This window comes from Bufo gargarizans, chromosome 4 (genome assembly GCF_014858855.1).
Source record: "Bufo gargarizans isolate SCDJY-AF-19 chromosome 4, ASM1485885v1, whole genome shotgun sequence".
NCBI lineage: Eukaryota > Metazoa > Chordata > Amphibia > Anura > Bufonidae > Bufo > Bufo gargarizans.
The window spans coordinates 100,795,894-100,822,292 of NC_058083.1; positions in this window are offsets into that span (position 1 = coordinate 100,795,894).

Here is a 26,399-nt window from a genome sequence, read left to right on the forward strand (position 1 = left end):
TCTGAAGGGGAAGGTATGTCGGGTTCCAAGATGAAAAGTGCTGTGAAGTTCAAAGCCTTGAGAGAGTCCAAGAGCACGGAAAGATGATGATGTTTAAGTGGTAAGGCCAGGAACAGAGCGAAACCAGGAGGTCTGTGGCTGTGCCAGCTCAGTTATAGGGTGTTAAGAGCATTGCTCCCTCTAATCTGTACTCCCTGTTAATAATACAATTAAAAAAGCACGTTCTACAGACAGAGTCCTTAGGGTTCATTCAAACCCACATCTGAAAAAGACTGCATGCGGTTTTGTCATCCGATGCGGTCACAGGCTATGCGGTTTTTACAGCATCACAGTACTGGAATTTTTCATGACTCTGAGGTTGCGGTTGGGCTCTTACCCCATTCAGTTTAATGGCTGCCCTGCTACACAGTGATCTTTGACGGAACTATTTGCCAACATCACCATGTAGCCCCAGCTTTAAACCTCATGCACACGTATTTCTGCAACTCTCGTTTAGAAGAAGGGAATTGATTTTCAATCACAGAAATTTCTGCAACAAAATCTGAAAAATATTAGCAGATTTTCCTCCACAGACTTTTGTACAGTATCAGCAAAGTAGATAAGGTTTTAAGAAATCTCCTCCACATGCTGTATGCAGTGTAAATTGATGCCGTAGATCTCAACTATGGATCACTCTTTGCAATGGAATAGGTAACATCCATAGCCAGCTCGGAAACTGTATTACATTTAGAACTGGTGCTGGATGCGCCAAAGTTATAAGAAGGCCGTTGCCACTTTATAACTCTGGCGGATCCACCGCCAGCTATAGGGCTTTATTAAGACAGGCGTCTAAACCGTCGGTCTTAATAAATGTGCCCCTAAGCCTTTGATATGAAGAGTTACCCTGTGCCTGTGTTTCTGGCTGCTAATTGCCATACAGCAACTGAGCTAAACCCCCACGATAGATAGGTTTGAGATAGATGGCTGGATATTTAGATGGTTAAGGAGTAGCACACTGAACTGATTGAAAGCTACTAAATATGTAGTGACATCTTAATTCCTATCCCAATTTTATGTTGCTGTTCTTATACATCCTTATCGAGTGTGCTGTCACTTGTGAGAGTACACACGACACACTGCAGCCTTTCAAATTAGTGACTTACCATCTAGTTAGTAAGAGCATGACAGTGCTGGTACCTGCATGTAGCAGGAAATCTATAGACACACTATTGCATCTTGTTTCAGATTCATCACATGGGGGATGCTGTCTTCATTCCTGCTAGTGCCGGGATTGGAATGCCCAGTATTGAGGGATTTTACATAAATTAATTCACTTCTTTTGGTTACAGGACAGCTGCAGAAGATCTGAATACTAAGTACACATTGTCGTGTATCTATGGAAGAATCAGTCAAAGAAAATGTTCTTAGAACACAGTGTCTATGTACTTAATTTTTTACTATTAAAGGCACAAGAAAAAGCTGCAACCATTATACTGCTTACAAGACTCACGTATTCCCTAAACACTAGTAAATATAAATCAGAGCAGAGGTGTTCTTGATAAATTTAGATTCCTTTTATTATTCAGAAATAGGCTCACAGGCCTTCATCAGACACTGAGGTACAAAGAAATAAGAGAATGAACATCTTTTGTAAAAAACAAAATGACTGATGCAGTACAATCACACATATTCAACTGAAACACCAACGATAGGATTAGCTCTCCCAATGTATTGCAGGTAGTGAGTCCAAGTTCAAGAATTAAGTATCGCAATTTATGTCTAAGTTGTAACCTCATCATGATGAAGCTGCTTCCTGTTGTAGAAATATTAATATTAGAAATCTGCTCTAATCAGATTTTGTGTAAGGACAGGTAAATATCTCAACCGCAGTCAGACAAAGGTTCTTCTGAGCAACTGCCCCTCCGCCACAGTCTGCTTACCTTTTATTTAGTCACAGTGACAATAGAAAAGGGGTTGGCCCATCACCTGACCACTTACTTCATGTAACAAGGATACAGGAAGTGATGACACAGGAAGATGAGATAGTTCAGGTACTTGTCAAAGGACAGGGGAGGGTATCAACGTGGCTGGACAGTGCAATGCATACACCCCATCCCTGTATAAGGAAGGATGAGTCATGTCCATTGTCTGATCAGCAAGGTGGCTGCCCATCCCCCATCACTGTCAGCATGGATCCCATTCAATATTGCTCAAAGTGACCAGTATCTAGTGAAGATCATTCTACTGGTTCTTAAAGGTTTGAGATTATCTGCGAGACATTGCTACGGCTATTGTCAGTATACAGTACGAGTATACCGACAAGGCAGATATGCATGTCTTAAAAGCAGATATGTATCCAGAAAGGGATAGCAAAGCCGCAGCAGAGGTATAATCTGTATCTCTCGTTATGCAGACTTCACTTCTCTAATGTGTATAGACATTTGAAGGGAAGAAGCCCAGTGCATTGCACTTAGTGCTTACAAACCGGCAAACGCCCCCCTATACACTGAGAACACGTCTCCAAGCCCATGAGAAGGTTTTCATGCTGACGGTTTTACCACTGCTCCCGATTCAACTCAAGTACCCTATGCTAGAGCGTTCTTCAGTTAAATCCGACACAGGGAGACAGATGACAATCTTTAAAAACACACACACATCCTAAGATAAAATGTCCGCATAATAAAATTTCCACTACAGTCCCTCCTCTTTGTCATATGCTTCCCAGTGTGCCTCGATGAATCTCGATCTTCTTCTTTGAAAAAAACAGTCTTGTCTACGAAAAGTCCTGAATCTTTAAAACAAAACTGATGATGGAAAAAAGAAAGTCAATCTTGACACGTAGCATCGGGAGGTCACTCAGGAGGAGGTGTTTCGCGTTGGTTGCCGTCTGGTTTGGAATCCTTTGCATCTGGTCCATGGTTTGGTCTTAAGGGCGTCTTGTCTGTTCGGGCTTTGGTAACTCGGTCGATTAGACATCAGGGTCATCTCACTCCAGCGTATAGAAGGAATAGAAACAAAAGAACATAAGTACATTTCCTATTTTCTTTCGCCCGGATCCAATGGAAAACCAGTGAGCCCCAAGACCTCGCAAACCTTTAAAAAGGATTCTGACCCTCACTAGTCATAGCTCCGCCTCTGCCCTGCTCCTGTCAGTATGGGCCTGACCCTTGTCAATGGTGTAACCATAACACTTCTACGGGTAGCCTAGCTGTCCGAACACCTATACAGGATTAACAAGAGAGGAGCAGGAGCCAGAGTTATTATTTAACCTATAGCTGATATTACCCTCTAGGAATATATCGTTATGTGCTATCAACAAATGTCTCCTTGTAACAAATAAACAAAAGTTATACTCTTCATTCTTTGACTTAGTTGAGCAGCTTCTTGCAATGACTGGTGTGGATCCAGTTGTCTCGTCCCTCGAACTTCAGGTTGGCGTCATCAGCAGCACCTGGAATGGCCCAAGATATCTCGGCTCTAGTCCCGTCCTCGGATGTTTCTTTAGCATGACCCAATCACCTGGTTGACTAGAATTAACACTGGTTATTGAGTCTGGGTCCGTGAGAAACTCCCGAACCTGGTGGTGGACATCGGGTGATAACCCGTGGGGGCATACCTGATGAAATAAAAGGGTTACAGCGAAACATTCAGGCCATGGATGGGCCGTGATTTTTACCTTCTTTGCAAAAATCTGACCCAAGTACCATCAAAGAAAAGGCAGTCGTGATGGTTCTCAACGTAATTGTACCTAAATACCTAGTGAGTATATGACCTTGACAAATATACATACGGGTGTCTTCACTATATATTACCTACAAAATGTTCTCCAGATATTCATGTGCGGTAATATATACAACTAATAATAAAATGAAGAATGGAGATCCACTGTATCCTGAACGTAAGGGATGCTGTATTATTAACAAACGGACCCCGTTATATCTAAATGTCTATATCAATCTCTGCCCTATTTGTACTTTGAGGTAATAGGAAAATGTCCTTTACCTCATACATCCATTCCTATAGAAAAAGAAGGAAAGGACCCCAGATGACCCCCAGCCTAGATAGCAAGGACAATGCCTACATTATTTTAAATGAATGTTAGGGGGTACCTGAAAGAGGGTAACTCGGTACAAGCTCCGAGTATAATGGCAGAAAACAGAAGAAAGGAGCTTAAAGTACCAAATAATTAGAAAAATACACGTTTTTATTGAGTTCATAATAAAAAACACATATAATGGATGCCAAAGACAAGGTAAGGGAACAGGGAAAAGAGAACGAGCGCCACCCTGGACGAACACACTGATCACAAAATATAAATGGAGTAATCTATCAATTATATTACTGTAGATGTAATATAATTGATAGATTACTCCATTTATATTTTGTGATCAGTGTGTTCGTCCAGGGTGGCGCTCGTTCTCTTTTCCCTGTTCCCTTACCTTGTCTTTGGCATCCATTATATGTGTTTTTTATTATGAACTCAATAAAAACGTGTATTTTTCTAATTATTTGGTACTTTAACCACCTCCCGACCGCTGTACGCACCGATGCGTCCGGGAGGTGGTTGATTTGTTCCTCCTGGACGCATCGGCGCGTCTTCTCGCGAGACGCGAGATTACGTCACAGCCGGCCCGCGCATGCGCATCGCGGGCCGGCATTTCGAAGCAAAGTATTTCGTCAGCAGCCTGCCGGCCACGATCATTGGCTGGCAGGCTGCTGATTTTTTAAAAATCCAATCAGCAGCCATTTAACCCCACATATTAGTAAATATGATGGGGTTATATGGCTGCTGTGCTCCTCTGCTCCTTCTTTTGGTCGGTTGGTTCCAGCAGAGGAGCAGAGGAGCACACATCACTGTGAGTACCCACTACACCACACTTAGCCCCCAGATCACCCCAATTAACCCTTTGATCACCCCTTTGATCGCCCCTGTCAATCACTAGTGAAAGGAAAAAAGTGATCAGTGCAAACTGTCACTTTTTTTTTTCACTGGTATTGACCGTTAGGTTTCAGTATAGTTTAGGCCCCTTGGTTAGGTAGTTTAGGGATCGGTTAACGCCCAGCCCACCGCACCGCAGTCCGTTATTCGCTAATTAGCGTATCGCTAATCAGCATTTGTACTTTTATAGTATCTGGAAGTGATCAAAACTGATCACGGTCAGATCTATAATAGTACTAGTGTCACTTTAGTTCTCCCTCCACCCAAAACGCAGTGTTTGCCCGATCAGGCCTGATCGGTCGCCCACACGTGCGTACACCCACTCCCGCCCCACCGCAGTGACAAAAAAAAATTATTTTTTTTGATCGCTGCACATTCACTTTACACGCACTGCGGCGATAAAAAAATCAGTTTTGATATTTTTTATCAACCGCAGCGGCCTCCGGTACTTCGCTAGGCTCCCCTTTGTAAGACAGGCTTGCTTTTTTTTCTTGGGTAGTCTCAGGGAATACCCCTAAATTTAGTTGCCCACATGTCTAACAGGGGGTATTCCTCTGAAGAGGCCTACAGGCTTCTGACCCAGTCGGATGAGGAGTGGGAACCCTCATCTGATGAATCCAGCGGGTCAGAATACGAACCTGTAGAAAGCAGTGGCTCTCTGACCCAAAGTTCGGACGAGGAGGCTGAGGTCCCTGATAGCACCAGGCGTACCCGGCCCCGTGTCGCTAGACCGCAGGTTGCGCAGGATCCGCTTCAAGAGCAGCAGAGTGGGGCTGGTGCTGTCGGATTACGTGGTGAGGCATACACCAGCAGCCCAGCCCTTCCTGGACCTAGTACCAGCACTGCCGTACAACTTGGTGAAGTAGCGAGCACCAGAAGGGCAGTTGAAGCTGGTACGGTGGCACGTGCAGTAGTGACCCCGTCGTAGCCACCGCAAAGACGTGCCCGTAGAGCCCCTAGAATCCCAGAGGTGCTGGCAAACCCTGATTGGCAGTCCCCAACTTCAGCCGCACCTGTAGTTTTCCCTTTCACTGCCCAGTCTGGAGTTCGGGTTGAGACAGCTCAGATCGATTCGGCCCTGGGATTTTTTGAGCTGTTCTTGACTGCGGAGCTTTTAGACTTAGTCGTGGCAGAGACAAACAGGTATGCCACACAATTTATCACCGCTAACCCGGGAAGCTTTTATGCCCAGCCTTTCCGGTGGAAACCAGTCCAAGTTTCCGAATTTAAAACTTTTCTGGGCCTCCTCCTCAACATGGGCCTGACAAAAAAGCATGAATTGCGGTCATATTGGTCCACGAACCCGATTCATCACATGCCCATGTTCTCTGCTGCTATGTCCAGGACACGATTTGAGGTCATCCTGCGTTTCCTGCACTTTAGTGACAACACCGCCTCCCGTCCCAGGGGCCACCCTGCTTTTGACCGGCTCCACAAAATTCGGCCCCTCATAGACCATTTCAACCTGAAATTTGCAGATTTGTATACCCCTGAGCAAAACATCTGCATAGACGAGTCCCTGATACATTTTACCGGGCGCCTTGGCTTCAAACAATACATCCCAAGCAAGCGCGCCCGGTATGGGGTCAAATTGTATAAGCTCTGTGAAAGGGCCACAGGCTATACCCACAAATTTCGGGTCTATGAGGGAAAAGATCAGACCCTGGAGCCGGTCGGTTGCCCTGACTACCTGGGGAGCAGTGGGAAGACAGTTTGGGACTTGGTGTCACCCTTATTCGGCAAGGGGTACCATCTTTATGTGGACAATTTCTACACAAGTGTGGCCCTCTTTAGGCATTTGTTTCTAGAACGGATTGGCGCCTGTGGTACCGCGCGAACTAGTCGCGCGGGCTTCACCCAACGGCTCGTTAGCACCCGTCTTGCAAGGGGGCAGAGGGCCGCACTGTGTAACGAAGAACTGCTCGCGGGGAAATGGAGAGACAAGCGTGACGTTTACATGCTCTCCTCCATTCACGCAGACACGACAATACAAATTGAGCGAGCAACCCGTGTCATTGAAAAGCCCCTCTCAGTCCACGACTATAACCTCCACATGGGAGGGGTCGACTTCAATGACCAGATGTTGGCTCCGTATTTAGTTTCCCGACGCACCAGACGCTGGTATAAGAAGGTGTCTGTATATTTAATTCAATTGGCTCTGTACAATAGTTTTGTTCTCTACAGTAAGGCTGGGAGAACTGGATCCTTCCTCAAATTTCAGGAAGAGATCATCGCGAACCTCCTGTATGCAGGAGGTTCCGTGGCCCCATCCACCAGTGTAGTTAGCCGTCTACATGAGCGACACTTCCCCAGTGTCGTTGCTGGTACCTCAAACCGACCGCCACCCCGAAAAAAATGTTGTGTCTGTAGCAGGAGTGGAATAAGGCGTGACACCCGCTATTTCTGTCCTGACTGTCCCGACCACCCTGCCCTATGCTTAGGGGAGTGTTTCCGAAAGTACCACATACAGGTACACCTAGCATAGGGATCATCTCACCAGGATAGGCACACAGGGCTATTAGGGCCCATTCACTCACAGCTGCTGCAAACGTCTCCTTTCACATGGGACAAAGTGCATAACGCACTTCGCCACATCTTTGGGCGATTTGCGCTTTGCACATTGACCCATGGGGAAGGAGAGGTTTGTTCTATAAAGGTAAAAAAACAAAAAAAAAAAACTGGTAAGCAAACAGGTTAATGTTTAGTTCCAAAAGTTAAAGTTACATGTTCTGTTCCAAAGTTAATAAAATTATTGCGTTGTGGCCTGGTTTTTTCTTTTTTTTTTTTTTTTTTTTACCTTCCAGGTGGACCAACCGATCTACTAGCTGCAGCACCGATGTGCATTCTGACAGAAGCATTGCGCTGCTGTCAGATTACACGCAAGTCGGTGTATGCGGCGCTGCAAGACGGGATTTTCTCCTCTGCAGTGACAGATACGTTTGCCGAGGCATACAAGCTGAGGAGGAGGCGGCGTTCCTATGCTTTGGCAAGCACTTTGTATATATATATATATATAATCCAGAAAAGTAGGCGGCACTCCAAGAAAGATGACAAGTGAACTTTATTCACCCAGGTGGTGCAACGTTTCGGTTCCTCACTAGAACCTTTTTCAAGCAAAGTAACAACTCAAGTCACAGCATTATATACAGGTGAATTAATTAGCATGTTCAACATGTGACCACACTCCACCCAGTGGGTGTGTTACAAAACATGATCAGCCAATACAGACAGTGTATATATCCAAAGAGAAAAATACATTGAAGCATACATGAGAAAAATAACATATAAAGATCATTGGTGGTAAACATATTTATAGACAGTGTATCCATGATCACATACTGCATCGATCAATTACAGAGTCGATCTACCCAATGGTGCACTGTGATGTGATAAAATATAAGGAGACATAGCAGAGAGGATGGGGAAATGATCGAAAAAAACATACAAGAGGGACAAGAAACCTGTTATGCCGTTGCTCCGCGTTGTTTATGTTCCACTGCGCAAACGCAGTATCGCACCATTCAGGGATATCCAGGCCGGGGACCTCTGACGTCATCAAAACCGGCCGCGGCGTCATCATACAGAGTCTCGCCCCACGCGCATGCTCAGTAGGCAAGGTCTGTTCCCGGCGCCATCTTGCTTGATGGAAACGGATCGCTGCGTCTATTAACTCAGTGTAGTACATCCTAGCCACTTAATCAAAGGGTATGGGCAACCCAGAAAGAAGGGGACAATCTAGAAACCAGAGTGTCACCCATCATATCCACATGAAGCCATGCTGCGGCCACGGAACCCGCGGTCCCTGCAAGAGCGACATTATGGTTACTGAGTGCCCTCATACCCAAGAGGGATCTCCTCTTATGGGCATACGGATATCACAGCATATAGACAGCAGCTAAATATCTTATAATTCAGGTGGCCCCTGGTGCTTGTCAGGATGCGCAAACGGCAAGTATAGAGCATTTATACAGGTAACCAAAAAATAAAAAATAACCATGAAGGACAAAAATGTCCTACATAACCCTCTTCTCTATAGTATGTTTCGATCAGCCCGACCATCTATGCCAATCTTCAAGTAGTGAAATATGAGTGATCTATATGAAAAGAAGAGAAAGAAAAAGTTAATTGTTAAGGCAAGAAAAAATATTTATTTTAATTGAGTTGATTAACTCCCTTAGTGTATACACAGGACGCCTACTAACATCTGACCTGACTTCAGGGGCAAGCCAACCTATAAAACGTCCCCAAAATTATAATCTACATTTAGGCCCTGAGGCTTCAGACTACCCAACCTGTGAATCCAGCTAAGCTCTCTGTGTCTCAATACCCTAGATCTATCCCCACCTCGTCTGGATTGGGGAATCTGGTCCACTATCCAGCATTTCAGGTCGCCCTCCTTATGTTTGGCTTCCGTGAAATGCTTGGATACCGGTAGGTCTTTCCTTTTTTTTCTAATACTCAAACGGTGGTTGTTAAGGCGAGTCTTCAATTCTGTTGTCGTCTCCCCTACATATAATAAATTACATGGACAAGATAGTATGTAGACAACGTAGCTGGAGTCACAGGTTAGGTGAAAAGAAATTTTAAAAGATTCTCCCGTCACAGGGTGTACAAAGACCTTCCCCTTACGAATATACCTACAGTTGACGCAGTTGAGGCAGGGATAACATCCCAGACCCGACTGCGCCAACGTGGTCTGTTTCAAGGATCCCTTTGAGCCTATATCAGCCTTCACCAATTGATCCTTCAGATTCCTGGATCTACGGTAGGAGAGAAGAGGTGGGCGTTGGAATTCAGAGATGTCACTAAAGCTGGTGCCTAATAGGCCCCAATGTTTATTCAAGATTTTGTTGACTGAAGAACTATGTTCACCATATACAGAAATAAAAGGAATTCTGGCCATCTTGTGTGTAATTTTACGCGGTGTTAATAGGTCAACCCTATCCAAATTCTGTACTTTATTAATGTGTTCTTTCAACAGCCGCTTGGGATAACCCCTATCCTGAAATTTCTGGGCCATGGAGCTCAAGGTCTCTTCTAGTTTAGTCTCATTGGATACTATGCGCTTGGCTCTAAGAAACTGGGAGAAGGGCAATGATTGTATCATTTTCCTAGGATGGGAACTGTTGAAACAGAGCAACGTGTTCACATCAGTGGGTTTGGTGTACAGTTCGGTCTGCAGCACCCCATCCTTGAGCACCACTTTAGTGTCCAAGAACTGGATCTCAGTTGCGGAGTGAATGAGAGTGAACTGTAGATCCGAATCGTGGCTATTGAGGAAGCCATGAAAATCGACCAACTCCGTTTCAGAACCTGTCCATATGAGGAAGATGTCGTCAATGTATCTCCACCACCTCAGCACATGTCTGAAGTGGTGGGACAAATAGACGACATCTTCCTCATAGCACCGCATAAAAATATTTGCGTAGGTGGGGGCCACATGGGACCCCATTGCCACACCCCGCTGTTGCAAATAGAATGTATCTCCAAATAAAAAGTAGTTGTACTGCAGTACAATCCTGAGCAAATCTACAATGAACTCACTGGCCTGTGGGGTGTATGTAGATGTTCTCAGCATTTTTTCAACTGCCTGAATACCCCTCTCGTGCACTATTGAAGTATATAGTGACGTGACATCAAACGATGCCAGTAATACTGTGGGTATCTGCGTCAAATCAATGTCATGAAGTTTAACAAGGAAATCTGATGTATCTTGTATGTAGGAGGAGCCACCAGTTGAAAAGTCACGTAGGACTTTGTCTAAAAAAATTGCAATGCCACTGAAAATAGAGTCACTACCCGAGACAATCGGTCTTCCCGGGGGATCGATGAGGGTCTTGTGAATCTTGGGCAGCACATAGATCACCGGGGTGACCGGATGTGCCACCTCAAGATAGTCACAAAGACCCCCAAATTTATGATTACCGGTATTATAGGTAGATGCCTAAGGGAGGCCATGACGGCAGGCATCATCGATGGGGGTCTTTGTGACTATCTTGAGGTGGCACATCCGGTCACCCCGGTGATCTATGTGCTGCCCAAGATTCACAAGACCCTCATCGATCCCCCGGGAAGACCGATTGTCTCGGGTAGTGACTCTATTTTCAGTGGCATTGCAATTTTTTTAGACAAAGTCCTACGTGACTTTTCAACTGGTGGCTCCTCCTACATACAAGATACATCAGATTTCCTTGTTAAACTTCATGACATTGATTTGACGCAGATACCCACAGTATTACTGGCATCGTTTGATGTCACGTCACTATATACTTCAATAGTGCACGAGAGGGGTATTCAGGCAGTTGAAAAAATGCTGAGAACATCTACATACACCCCACAGGCCAGTGAGTTCATTGTAGATTTGCTCAGGATTGTACTGCAGTACAACTACTTTTTATTTGGAGATACATTCTATTTGCAACAGCGGGGTGTGGCAATGGGGTCCCATGTGGCCCCCACCTACGCAAATATTTTTATGCGGTGCTATGAGGAAGATGTCGTCTATTTGTCCCACCACTTCAGACATGTGCTGAGGTGGTGGAGATACATTGACGACATCTTCCTCATATGGACAGGTTCTGAAACGGAGTTGGTCGATTTTCATGGCTTCCTCAATAGCCACGATTCGGATCTACAGTTCACTCTCATTCACTCCGCAACTGAGATCCAGTTCTTGGACACTAAAGTGGTGCTCAAGGATGGGGTGCTGCAGACCGAACTGTACACCAAACCCACTGATGTGAACACGTTGCTCTGTTTCAACAGTTCCCATCCTAGGAAAATTATACAATCATTGCCCTTCTCCCAGTTTCTTAGAGCCAAGCGCATAGTATCCAATGAGACTAAACTAGAAGAGACCTTGAGCTCCATGGCCCAGAAATTTCAGGATAGGGGTTATCCCAAGCGGCTGTTGAAAGAACACATTAATAAAGTACAGAATTTGGATAGGGTTGACCTATTAACACCGCGTAAAATTACACACAAGATGGCCAGAATTCCTTTTATTTCTGTATATGGTGAACATAGTTCTTCAGTCAACAAAATCTTGAATAAACATTGGGGCCTATTAGGCACCAGCTTTAGTGACATCTCTGAATTCCAACGCCCACCTCTTCTCTCCTACCGTAGATCCAGGAATCTGAAGGATCAATTGGTGAAGGCTGATATTATTATTATTATTATTATTATTTATTATTTAAGCGCCATTCATATAGGCTCAAAGGGATCCTTGAAACAGACCACGTTGGCGCAGTCGGGTCTGGGATGTTATCCCTGCCTCAACTGCGTCAACTGTAGGTATATTCGTAAGGGGAAGGTCTTTGTACACCCTGTGACGGGAGAATCTTTTAAAATTTCTTTTCACCTAACCTGTGACTCCAGCTACGTTGTCTACATACTATCTTGTCCATGTAATTTATTATATGTAGGGGAGACGACAACAGAATTGAAGACTCGCCTTAACAACCACCGTTTGAGTATTAGAAAAAAAAGGAAAGACCTACCGGTATCCAAGCATTTCACGGAAGCCAAACATAAGGAGGGCGACCTGAAATGCTGGATAGTGGACCAGATTCCCCAATCCAGACGAGGTGGGGATAGATCTAGGGTATTGAGACACAGAGAGCTTAGCTGGATTCACAGGTTGGGTAGTCTGAAGCCTCAGGGCCTAAATGTAGATTATAATTTTGGGGACGTTTTATAGGTTGGCTTGCCCCTGAAGTCAGGTCAGATGTTAGTAGGCATCCTGTGTATACACTAAGGGAGTTAATCAACTCAATTAAAATAAATATTTTTTCTTGCCTTAACAATTAACTTTTTCTTTCTCTTCTTTTCATATAGATCACTCATATTTCACTACTTGAAGATTGGCATAGATGGTCGGGCTGATCGAAACATACTATAGAGAAGAGGGTTATGTAGGACATTTTTGTCCTTCATGGTTATTTTTTATTTTTTGGTTACCTGTATAAATGCTCTATACTTGCCGTTTGCGCATCCTGACAAGCACCAGGGGCCACCTGAATTATAAGATATTTAGCTGCTGTCTATATGCTGTGATATCCGTATGCCCATAAGAGGAGATCCCTCTTGGGTATGAGGGCACTCAGTAACCATAATGTCGCTCTTGCAGGGACCGCGGGTTCCGTGGCCGCAGCATGGCTTCATGTGGATATGATGGGTGACACTCTGGTTTCTAGATTGTCCCCTTCTTTCTGGGTTGCCCATACCCTTTGATTAAGTGGCTAGGATGTACTACACTGAGTTAATAGACGCAGCGATCCGTTTCCATCAAGCAAGATGGCGCCGGGAACAGACCTTGCCTACTGAGCATGCGCGTGGGGCGAGACTCTGTATGATGACGCCGCGGCCGGTTTTGATGACGTCAGAGGTCCCCGGCCTGGATATCCCTGAATGGTGCGATACTGCGTTTGCGCAGTGGAACATAAACAACGCGGAGCAACGGCATAACAGGTTTCTTGTCCCTCTTGTATGTTTTTTTCGATCATTTCCCCATCCTCTCTGCTATGTCTCCTTATATTTTATCACATCACAGTGCACCATTGGGTAGATCGACTCTGTAATTGATCGATGCAGTATGTGATCATGGATACACTGTCTATAAATATGTTTACCACCAATGATCTTTATATGTTATTTTTCTCATGTATGCTTCAATGTATTTTTCTCTTTGGATATATACACTGTCTGTATTGGCTGATCATGTTTTGTAACACACCCACTGGGTGGAGTGTGGTCACATGTTGAACATGCTAATTAATTCACCTGTATATAATGCTGTGACTTGAGTTGTTACTTTGCTTGAAAAAGGTTCTAGTGAGGAACCGAAACGTTGCACCACCTGGGTGAATAAAGTTCACTTGTCATCTTTCTTGGAGTGCCGCCTACTTTTCTGGATTACACATTGGGGTAAGAAGCCTATTCCCCTGGAGACGTGCACCATCTTTTTCTTTGATTGTGTTCCAGTGCCGCCATTTTTCCTGTGTATATATATATATATATATATATATATAAAAAAAAAATCCCGGCAATGATTTATTCATCCACATCGATTGATGCGAATGGAGAAATCTGGTTTGCCAGGGCATACGAGCTAAGTGGGTATGGATGTAGGGCGGAGCTCCTATGTCCTGGCAGACGCCTTTCCCCTCCATTTTTTTTTTTGGCAGAGATTTTTTCATCCACATTGATCGATGCGAATGAAGAAATCTGTGCCGTTCATTTTTTTCTTTCAGCCCAGAGGCTGAACGGAAAAAAAAATCTCATTACCTGTATGCTCAATATAAGGAGAATAGCAGAAACTCCTAATGCTGGCCATACATGTAATGATTGCGGAGACCCTCAAATGCCAGGGCAGTACAAACACCCCACAACTGACCCCATTTTGGAAAGAAGACACCCCAAGGTATTTGCTGAGGGGCATATTGAGTCCATGAAAGATTGAAATTTTTGTCCTAAGTTAGCGGAAAGTGAGACTTTGTGAGAAAAAACAAAAAAAAATCAATTTCCGCTAACTTATGCGAAAAAAAAAAATGTCTATGAACTTGCCAGGCCCCTCATTGGATACCTTGGGGTGTCTTCTTTCCAAAGTGGGGTCACATGTGGGGAATTTATACTGCCCTGGCTTTTTAGGGGCCCTAAAGCGTGAGAAGAAGTCTGGGATCCAAATGTCTAAAAATGCCCTCCTAAAAGGAATTTGGGCACCTTTGCGCATCTAGGCTGCAAAAAAGTGCGACACATCTGGTATCGCTGTACTCAGAAGAAGTTGGGGAATGTGTTTTGGGGTGTCATTTTACATATACCCATGCTGGGTGAGATAAATATCTTGGTCAAATGCCAACTTTGTATAAAAAAAATGGGAAAAGTTGTCTTTTGCCAACATATTTCTCTCACCCAGCATGGGTATATGTAAAATGGCACCCCAAAACACATTCCCCAACTTCTCCTGAGTACGGCGATACCAGATGTGTGACACTTTTTTGATGCCAAGGTGGGCAAAGGGGCACATATTCCAAAGTGCACCTTTCGGATTTTGCAGGCCATTTTTTACACATTTTGATTGCAAAGTACTTCTCACACATATGGGCTCCTAAATTGCCAGGGCAGTATAACTACCCCACAAGTGACCCCATTTTGGAAAGAAGACACCCCAAGGTATTCTGTGAGGGGCATGGTGAGTTCCTAGAATTTTTTATTTTTTGTCGCAAGTTAGTGGAATATGAGACTTTGTAAGAAAAAAAAAAAAAAAAAAAACATCATCATTTTCCGCTAACTTGTGACAAAAAAAAAAAATTCTAGGAACTCGCAGTGCCCCTCACGGAATACCTTAGGGTGTCTTCTTTCCAAAATGGGGTCACTTGTGGCGTAGTTATACTGCCCTGGCAATTTAGGGGCCCATATGTGTGAGAAGAACTTTGCAATCAAAATGTGTAAAAAATGGCCTGCAAAATCCAAAAGGTGCACTTTGGAATATGTGCCCCTTTGCCCACCTTGGCAGCAAAAAAGTGTGACACATCTGGTATCGCCGTACTCAGGAGAAGTTGGGGAATGTGTTTTGGGGTTTCATTTTACATATACCCATGCTGGGTGAGAAAAATATCTTGGTCAAATGCCAACTTTGTATAAAAAAATGGGAAACGTTGTCGTTTGCCAAGATATTTCTCTCACCCAGCATGGGTATATGTAAAATGACACCCCAAAACACATTCCCCAACTTCTCCTGAGTACGGCGATACCAGATGTGTGACACTTTTTTGATGCCAAGGTGGGCAAAGGGGCGCATATTCCAAAGTGCACCTTTCGGATTTCACCGGTCATTTTTTACAGATTTTGATTGCAAAGTACTTCTCACACATATGGGCCCCTAAATTGCCAGGGCAGTATAACTACGCCACAAGTGACCCCATTTTGGAAAGAAGACACCCCAAGGTATTCCGTGAGGGGCATGGCGAGTTCCTAGAATTTTTTATTTTTTGTCGCAAGTTAGTGGAATATGAGACTTTGTAAGGAAAAAAGAGAAAAAAAAAAAATCATCATTTTCCGCTAACTTGTGACAAAAAATAAAAAATTCTAGGAACTCGCAGTGCCCCTCACGGAATACCTTGGGGTGTCTTCTTTCCAAAATGGGGTCACTGGTGGCGTAGTTATACTGCCCTGGCAATTTAGGGGCCCATATGTGTGAGAAGTACTTTGCAATCAAAATCTGTAAAAAATGACCGGTGAAATCCGAAAGGTGCACTTTGGAATATGCGCCCCTTTGCCCACCTAGGCTGCAATAAAGTGTCACACATGTAGTATCGCCGTACTCAGGAGAAGTTGGGGAATGTGTTTTGGGGTGTCATTTTACATATACCCATGCTGGGTGAGAAAAATATCTTGGTCAAATGCCAACTTTGTATAAAAAAATGGGAAAAGTTGTCTTTTGCCAAGATATTTCTCTCACCAGCATGGGTATATGTAAAATGACACCCCAAAACACATTCCCCAACTTCTCCTGAGTACGGCGATACCACATGTGTGACACTTTTTTGCTGCCAAGGTGGGCAAAGGGGCGCATATTCCAAAGTGCACCTTTTGGATTTCACCGGTCATTTCTTACACATTTTGATTGCAAAGTTCTTCTCACACATTTGGGCCCCTAAATTGCCAGGGCAGTATAACTACCCCACAAGTGACCCCATTTTGGAAAGAAGACACCCCAAGGTATTCTGTGAGGGGCATGGTGAGTTCCTAGAATTTTTTATTTTTTGTCGCAAGTTAGTGCAATATGAGACTTTGTAAGAAAAAAAAAATAATAAAAAAATCATCATCATTTTCCGCTAACTTGTGACAAAAAATAAAAAGTTCTATGAACTCACTATGCCCATCAGCAAATACCTTAGGGTGTCTACTTTCCGAAATGGGGTCATTTGTGGGGGTTTTCTACTGTCTGGGCATTGTAGAACCTCAGGAAACATGACAGGTGCTCAGAAAATCAGAGCCGTTTCAAAAAGCGGAAATTCACATTTTTGTACCATAGTTTGTAAATGCTATAACTTTTACCCAAACCATTTTTTTTTTTGCCCAAACATTTTTTTTTATCAAAGACATGTAGAACTATAAATTTAGCGAAAAATTTATATATGGATGTCGTTTTTTTTGCAAAATTTCACAGCTGAAAGTGAAAAATGTCATTTTTTTGAAAAAAAATCGTTACATTTTGATTAATAACAAAAAAAGTAAAAATGTCAGCAGCAATAAAATACCACCAAATGAAAGCTCTATTAGTGAGGAGAAAAGGAGGTAAAATTCATTTGGGTGGTAAGTTGCATGACCGAGCGATAAACGGTGAAAGTAGTGTAGTGCCGAAGTGTAAAAAGTGGCCTGGTCATGAAGGGGGTTTCACCTAGCGGGGCTGAAGTAGTTAAGCTCCTTTCTTCTGTTTTCATCCATTCCTATATCAGCAGAGAGCGAGCCAGATGCGGTCCAATCACCGGAAGCATCTTGCGCTCCACATGCAATTAGGGTGAGAAAAATAAACCGGAAATAGCCATGTAAATGGGCGGATGTGCGCATGCGTTCCACCCTGGAACGCATGCGCATATCACACTATCCACCCTTTACACATGAGCGGAAGCTGCGACGGATACACGGATACATCTGGGTTGATCTTCAAATATTTCTAATGCCTAGGTCCCAATAGCCATATCTGCGGGCTCAGACCTACATAATTAAGGACCTATCCAAGGTAGTGTGGCATTTATAACCATGAGAGACATATGATGGTGGTCTCCTAGGTTGAATGGAGACATTGAAACAAATCTGTATATCTATATGTCTCATTTCTTCAGCTCTATGTCATACGTGGACGCTGGTCCCATATAACAATCTGTGCCTGGCTGACATTTAACATATCACTTAAGGAGCGATATCTAAATACCTGGACTGAGTGAGTTACCCATTATTACTGTGTGACTAGCGCGGTGGCGGGTACACATTTATCAGGTGATGGGTCAAGGCCCAATACGTTATACAACCATACATATATTTAGCATTCTTTTTTGCTTTTTGCTTTCTCTTCACAGAAACCTACACCCGTGTATTTAATGACCGTGTTTAAATGATAGAATATACCCGAAGCTCCCTTCAAACCTTCCTAATAACACTATTGTGTAAATTCTAAGGGTCCAGTTCAAACTACTGCCTCTGTGGTAACAGACATCATCACACTGATGAGGATGTGAAACATTCACTAATAGAGTGGCCTCATGACTTGGGCCTCCACTCTCTCAGTGTGACACATCGGCTACATGCTGCCTAATTGTTGCAGCTTCTTCTTCTTTTTTACATTATACTATTTAATTAAATTGAGAGATCCATTTGCCCCCTGATGATCCCACACCGTGGGGGAAACGCGTTGGGGTTCTAAGTGTACTGATTTGGTCCATATATCTAAGTGACCATAAACATCCTCATCACAGGGTGTTTTTTAACAAGTTAGTCCGGTGCGGCGTGTACCTTCTGATGTTCATATATCACTAGGGCTGTATACATGGCGCACCTATTTTATGTCTGTTTTGTGTTGCTGTCCATGTAGGTCCCTTACTATATAGGCGTTCCCTAACAGCGAGGGTTATATAGGCGCTGTTAGCGTTAGGCTCGAGGACAGGGAGTCCCCACCATCAGGGGCCGTCCCTGGGCATAGGGTTTAGCTTAGGGTTCATTATAGGGATACTGTCCCCACTCAAGACTAAACTTACCTAGCCATACGTGTATTGGTACCTACTATGGACATTCAGTATGTGTATTGAGATATGAAATAAAATAAAATATTTAAGTAACTTTTATACATAAGGGTTAATTCTCTAGCTGGATCTCAACGTAATCCCCTACTAGGTTAGAAAATTGATTGACAGTTGAGAGGTTAGAATGGTTAGTAAAAAGTTTGAAGATCGTTGTTTTCGGCACCACTTCCCCCCCTTTTCATCGTCCTTAAAACCAGGACGAAGAGAAGCTGGATTAAACATGGTGCATTGTCTCAAGGTTAGAGGGAGAGATGAGGAATGAGAGAGAGAGGGAGAGATAGAGAGAGAGAAAGAGAAAGAGAAAAGCACTTCTCTTGGACTCTGTAGCTTTAGCGGAACGGGAGCACATGACAGTGTTAGTTCGCACTGTCTGGAACTTTTGAATGCCCTGTTGCTGCAGATTGATGGATTTGTGCAGCCACAGTTCTGCTTTATGGAGGGAACCATGGCTTTGGAGTCTAGTGGGGAATTCACGGACAAACCTTTTCCCAATCCAGACCTCAAAGGTCTCTTCTTTGGGGATGGTCCACTCTGAACCTACAGTCCCTTGGTGCCAATCTTTGAGGGGCTTAACAACTCCTCCTCCATAGATGGATTTCATGTACTGCTTGGCTGTCCTATAGTCAGAAGTGGTACCCTTCTGTTCCCTAAATTTCCCTAAACCCATGCTCGAGCCTTCTAAAAGTAGGTGCGTCCACCTACAGTGTATCGCGACACACGCCTGGACTGTCCTGTGACACACGCTTGGACGGCTGCTACTCCCCTTCGTTCGCCTCTGAGTTTCCCTAGGGTTTCTGGCACCGACACACGGACTCCGTTCACCCTAGTTAGACCTCAGGAAAAGGAGTAATCAGTGTGAGGAAAAGGGCTCTCACACACGGCGGCCCTCTGAGTCTCCTAATGAGATATACCAGCCTCGGTTTTGGCTCTGAATAGTGACCTGACCACAGGATAGGGCTTCCAATTGACCTGGAGTGAAATGTGAGTACAGGAAACACACAGTACTCCTGTGGGGACGGGGTACACACAGAGAACACACAGTACCTTCTGTGGGGACGAGGGCTGCACAGGAAGCAAACACACAGTACTCCTGTGGGGAAAGGGGTTATTCACGCAGCTATTGGTATGCCCAGGTGATATATATCACATTGTCTCCTTAAAAAAAAGCTCATCAACTCACTTTCCTTTGCCTATATTATTCTATATAGTCAAGCTGAACAGCACACAAAGCCCTTTTTGCAGTGACTGATCGAAAACCTCCCGCTCAGCAGCAACCCTTGAATTCAGACAGTAGTTCCCACACAATATCACGAGACCCCCAGTACTCACTGTCCCTGTGGGTTTTAAAATTCGCCTGCCTATTGAAGTCTATGGCGGTTCGCCCGGTTCGCCCGTTCGCGAACATATGCGGAAATTCGCGTTCGCCGTTCGCGAATGGAAAATTTTATGTTCGTGACATCTCTACACATGGCACGGCAGACTGCGTTACAGCAGTGTTCTTCTCTAGACTCGATGTGCCCGATATGGAAACTGAGAGCAGACCGGTGTGGGCAGCGTGTAGAGAGCTGTGTGCCAATTGGTATCTGAGAGGTCTATTTTCCAATATGGTTTATGTGTCAAGGGCAGTGTCTAGAAATCACATAGAGGAATAAGGGTTACACTATATTAGGGCTGAAACGATTACTCAATTGAAGTTATTCGACATAAAAAGCCAATGTGGTAAAGTTCCCTTGACATTTAAAATATTTTGTAGTATATATCCTTTTTTTATTTTTTTTATTAGTTAAATGAATAAATAAATAATAGGTTTAATAAATTAATGAAAAAAAAGATAAATAAACTAAAAGATTTGAAAAAAATAAATAAAATTGGTCACCCAAAAAATATTTAAAGAAATATTAAAATAAAGTCATCTATAAATAAATACATAAATAAATTAATCAATACAGGATATATAAATAAAGTTATCAATAAATAAATACAAATATAAAAAATTTCATCAATAAATAATTAATTAAAATCATCAAGAAATATATATACAGAAGTTAAAAAACAACGAAGTTTGAGAGGGGGAGCCAAGGAGAGGGATTGACAAGGGACCCTTCAGCACCCGAAACCGACAGCGGGGGCCAAGAAGTCGCTGCCGACCCAGGACTTGTTCATTTTCATAAATGTCAGTCTGTCTACCGAGTCAGTGGACAGTTGGGTCCGCTTGTCGGTGACCACCTGTCACGGATGTAGTAGGGGAGAACACCAAAAGACAACAAGAAGGAAAGGAAAAGACACTAGGCCTCACCGCTAGGGAAGGAAAAGGGTCACCACCTATAAAACCCTGCTTCTGGCCCTAACTCCTATCCGTATGGGCACCTCTCGATGGTAGAGATGCCCATACACAGTAACCTAGAAAACCCTGGTGGCCCTCGGATGCCCTAATGGTAATGACAGGGCAGAGACAACCCGCTCCTTCCCTGGTAAAGGAACCAGTGTCTCGCTGAGGCCTAGTAAACAACAAAGGTGGGGGGAATACAAAATACAACAAGCGAAACACTTAACTTCTGAGGCTGATGAATGAGGGATGAACAGGACTTTAACTAGAACCATACTCCAGCTCTTCCAAAAACAAAATTAAGCTATCCAGAGCAAGGAGTGATGGGTAAAGTCAGACTAAATAGGGGGAGGTAAAGGTCACATGATCCACACCTGAACAGGAGGTGTGGACATACAAGCAACACACAGACAAAGTGAAACCAAAACCAAAAGAGGCTGTCAGATCACTAATGTGCAGATAATATTTCTAAAACCTGTCACCAGTGTGACACCACCCCACTTGCCGCACTGAATGTCCATTCAGAGAGTACGCTGGAGGGGGGCTAGACAATACTTCCAGCGCATACTGAGCGAGCTCACTGTAGGTGTCTAGCCTGGCAACCCAGTACTCCATGGGGTCGTCGGTGCTCATGCTGTCGGAAGCACCGATGGACCCCATGTAGTTTGCCATCATGCGAGCCAGCCGAGGGTGGTGACTGCTGCTGGTGCTGCTACTGGATCGCGCAGTGGTATAACAACCTCATCTCACCCATAAGATCACCAGCTTGGCTGGAGCTGCTTGGGCTAGCCACCTGCTGGAGGAAGTGGGTGGGGAGAATTGGAGTATGAGACTGAGGGTTTGCCTGCTCCAGCCAGAGGAGCAGACAGACCCGCAGGTTTTGCATACGGGCCTCCCTCCGGCTGGCTGGGATAAACTGCTCCAGTTTCCCCTTGCATGTGGGCAGCCATGGGGAAGAGGACAGCCCGCTCTGACTCTTTTTGACTGCCCGGGACCATGACATCTTGATCCTCCTGCTGCTGCTCCCTGTGGGAGCTGCCCCACCCCCAGACTAATGTTGCCCCCCGCACCTGCTCTCCCTCCTGACCAGGCCCAGACTCCTGGACGTCGGAAAACTAATGAACAAATTCTTCCTCGTCCTTGGCCTGGTCCTGGTGGAGCATTTTGCCTCTTCTTTCTCCACCAAGTCACTCTCCCCAGCCTCGAGCAGGCGATCTAGTGTCCTGCCCAGCAGGAACACTATGGGGAGCACATCATTGAGGCCAACATGCTCCCTGCTGACCATCTTGGTTGCCTGCTCAAATGGGGCCAACACATAGCATACCTGGTGTATCAGCCCCCACTCCGCATTGGTCATGTAGGGGAGTCATGGCCCAGAAGTGCCTTGGTCCAGCGGGTATTCTTTCACCGTCCGTCTGGCTTGCGCCTGCTCCAACATCTGCCGGAATGGATTGCAGTCCACAATATTGAATTTTAGTCTGCTTTCTGCAACTTCCAACCATATAGCTTTTTTTTTTTCCTTGGGATTCAATAAAAGAATAAGTCTCTCTTTACTTTGTGCAACAGAAGTTATAGTACATTCATCAGTAGTTGCATACAGTGCAATTTCTCTTCCAGAGAAGATCAGGTATTGTGGCTGTCAAAGTGGCAGATAATGGCACCTCTGATGGGTTATCTTGAAGATGTTTCTTTCTTGAATTCTTGGCTAACTGCTGTATACTGATATTTGTGGATATGGATGTGAGTTACCTTAGACCTAGGAATGCTAGAAATCCGGCATTAATGCATTTCAATATGGCAAGTGCGGTAGTGTTCTGGGATTTTGGCCAGATAAAATACTGCAGCATGCTGCGGTATTTTGCCCGGTCAAATACCATACAAGGGACGGAACGGAAGACATCCTGATGCATACTGAACAGATTGCTTTCCAGAATGCATTGGGATAAAACAAATGCGTTTTTTCCTGGTATTGAGACCCTTTACCGGATTTCAATACCGGAAAAGAATAACGCTAATGTGAAAGTATCTTAAAAACCTACCTGATTTTAAAAGTAGTACCGCTTAATGCAGAGAATTAATCCCCTAGATAAATGGTGTGTGCACCCTTGGAGTACCACAGATGGTGACCCTCGGCTTCAGACCACTATTTTCGTACCGTCCTTTTCAAACTGTACATTCACAGTTGCATTTGTAAATTAGGCATTTATCCCGGAAAGCAGCTAGATCTCTGCCTGATTGTATTGCAGTGAATGATAGAATCCAGCAAAGCCAAATCTGGCAAACTCTGGTAGGCTGTTCCCTGCATGAACAACCTGCCAGATCTAGCAACCGCATATATGAACGTACACTAATGCTGGTGAGGATTCTTCACTTCACTATCAAGTATTTTATATCATCTTCTATATTGTTGCTATTAGTCAGTAGAAACATTACTTCGGAGACTATTGTTATATTAAAGGGGTTATCCAGGATTAGATTAAAAAAACAGTACCACACCTGCTCATGGGTTCTGTCTGGTATTTTTGCTCAGCTCTATTGATGTCACTGGGGCAGAGCTAACAACCTGTGGACAAGGGTGGCAATGTTTTGGTAAAAAAAAAACAGCCATGTTTTTTTAATCATGGACAACCCCTTTAATTAAAACAGTACATGAAGAAGAATTACAATAAACTGCATCCATAAACAGTACAGGCAGTATTATAGGCCTCTTCTGTAGGAAATGTTCGGAATCCATTAAATTCTTACTGAAAATAATCCCTAACTTCCTAACTTTCTCCTGAAACGGGGTCCTGTGCTTAAAGAGGACCTTTCATTACGATAAAAAAATCTAAACTAAGTATACAGACAGGGATCTCCCTGCACTTACTATTATCCCTGGGTGCCGCTCCGTTCTCCCGATATAGGCTCCAGTATCTTCAGATTTTTGGCTCAACTGGGAGGAGCCTGCTCTTGTTCTCCTGGGCGTCTTCTTCTCCCAGGCTGTAGCACTGGCCAATCGCAGCGCTCAGCTCATAGCCTGAGAGTTTTTTTTTCTCCCAGGCTATGAGCTGAGCGCTGTGACTTGCCAGCACTACAGCCTGGGAGAAGGAGACGCCCAGGAGAACAAGAGCAGGTTCCTCCCGTTTGAGCCGAAAATCTGAAGATACCGAAGCCTAAACCAGGAGAACGGAGCGGCGCCCAGCGATAATAGTAAGTGCAGGGAGATCCCTGAGCGCCGCTCTCCATGTCTGTATACTTAGTTTAGATTTCTTTATTGTAACAAAAGGTCCTCTTTAACTGTTTACATGATGCTCCTTAAAAGTGAATCGAGAGGCTCCTATTTTGGTGATAAGTGTGATCTCCAGCGGTGGGACCCAAATCAGATATTTTTGGCATATTCATAAATGTGTAAGGCAAGAATTTCCCCTATAAAATTCTTCCCCTCCTTAAGTAAAAAACTCAGATTCCCCTTAGCCATCATGCATATGACCATAGTTCCATCCTTGTGCTGTCCAAATTTTTTGGGGATAGCACACTGGCCCATTTATTTTTATTAGGCCATGCAACATCCATATTTTTGTGCAGATCCATGTGGCCATTCAGCAAATGATAGAACATGTCCAATTCTGCTCCATATATTGGAACAGAATAGTCTTTTTTTTAATGGGAGTGAGAAAAATGTGGAATGCACGCATAAGTTAACCATATTTTGCAAATCCGTTGTTTGCGAACGGAAATACGGACATGATCGTGTGCATGAAGCCTTACAAAAATGTGTGTTTGTATTATTTGGCGGGAGACTGAATTTCCGCTGTTATTTTTTCTTTATGTTGGAGTTAAAATAATGGGTAGGGGCTAAGGATTACAACAAACCTGTCGGTTTGAGCTAGGCAATTTACATATTAGACTTGGAAAGCCATCTTTGCCCCGAGTGAAGGAAGGTCTGGCTAAAAAAAAAAGTTACTTTTATTATACATTACTATACAAAACTTTTTTTTTTTTTAAAGGAAATCAAGCTCACCCACGCCGAATGCCCAGTGGGAATAATTCTTCTCTCTATTAACAAAGTACATTTGGAGCTAACAGAGCATTACGCAGAGTTAATTATAATTTTACATATTCCTCACTTATCACTGTGACAGGAACCGGCTGAACAGTGTAAAACAAGATTAATGACCCCAGTTTCTGTAAAATATACTTAAACAATCATTTTTAACCCCGTTTGTTGGAACAATATATTTCAATGACATATACGGATGTAGCGGGGTTAACACACATGCTTTATGAGACATATTATTTAAATTAAATGCAACTAAATGCATTAAGCAATTGCTTTTCAATGGCTTTTGTTTCAAGATAACGCAATGAGTTAAGGAATTGTAGTTAAGAGTGTGTGTGTTACTCCTGCTACATCTGTATGTTGGGCACCCAATTTCCTAAGTACTGTAACAGTGCAGACTACTTATCACCAGAACTATAGATGTTGTATAACTGAGCGTCATATATAAAGCCTGTATGCTTAAAGCCGTGATCTATTCAGTCTCTGTTCCGCATGTTTATGCTAATGTGATATCTCAGATGCAGCAGTTTATTTACGGTATATTATACTTAAATAAGCCTGTCATAGAGAAGATAATCTGTGGCAAGGCATAGGATGGTGTTAGCCAACAGGTACATTATGAAGACATAGTCTATACATGTCTTTGTTAGAGCAGCAATCAAAAACAGCATCTCAAACTATGGCAAATCTGTAAAAATGCATGTTTAAAGGGTTTTCCGGTACTTTAATGTTGATTGCCAATCCTCGGGATAAGCCATCAATATCTAATCGGCAGGAGTCGGGCACCCAGCACCCACACCAACTGTTCTGGAGTAGTTGCAGTAGTACCAACTATGGAAGTTGGCCCGATACATACATGTGGTACCCCAGACTTAGGAATACTACAATTTATGCACTAGTATATTATATTGCATAATTAATTTATTGCTTGCTTCTCTCTGTAGTTCCCATTAAGGAATGGTTGGCAAAGGTTGACAAGGAACAGGGTTAACCACTCTGTTCCCCTCCTCTTGGTAGGAGTTGGCTGTCCCTGCTCCCTGCCAAGAGGGGAAGTTCCTGTGTAGACACAGGAAGGAGAGAAAGCTAACTGCAGTGCTCCTGCTCCTGATACAAGATTATACAGAGATAACTACTCCAATTGTCCTCAACTAAAGCTTTGAGCTCCCAGACAGTAGAGTGAACTGAAGACACTGCTGCTAGGTTTGTGATTACAGCCAAGCCACCCATCACCAAACTGCCACTAGGCCAGTACTGCCTAAGTGCATAATTGCCACCAACGTGCCTGCCTCTATATGCTTACTGGTACTAGAGAAT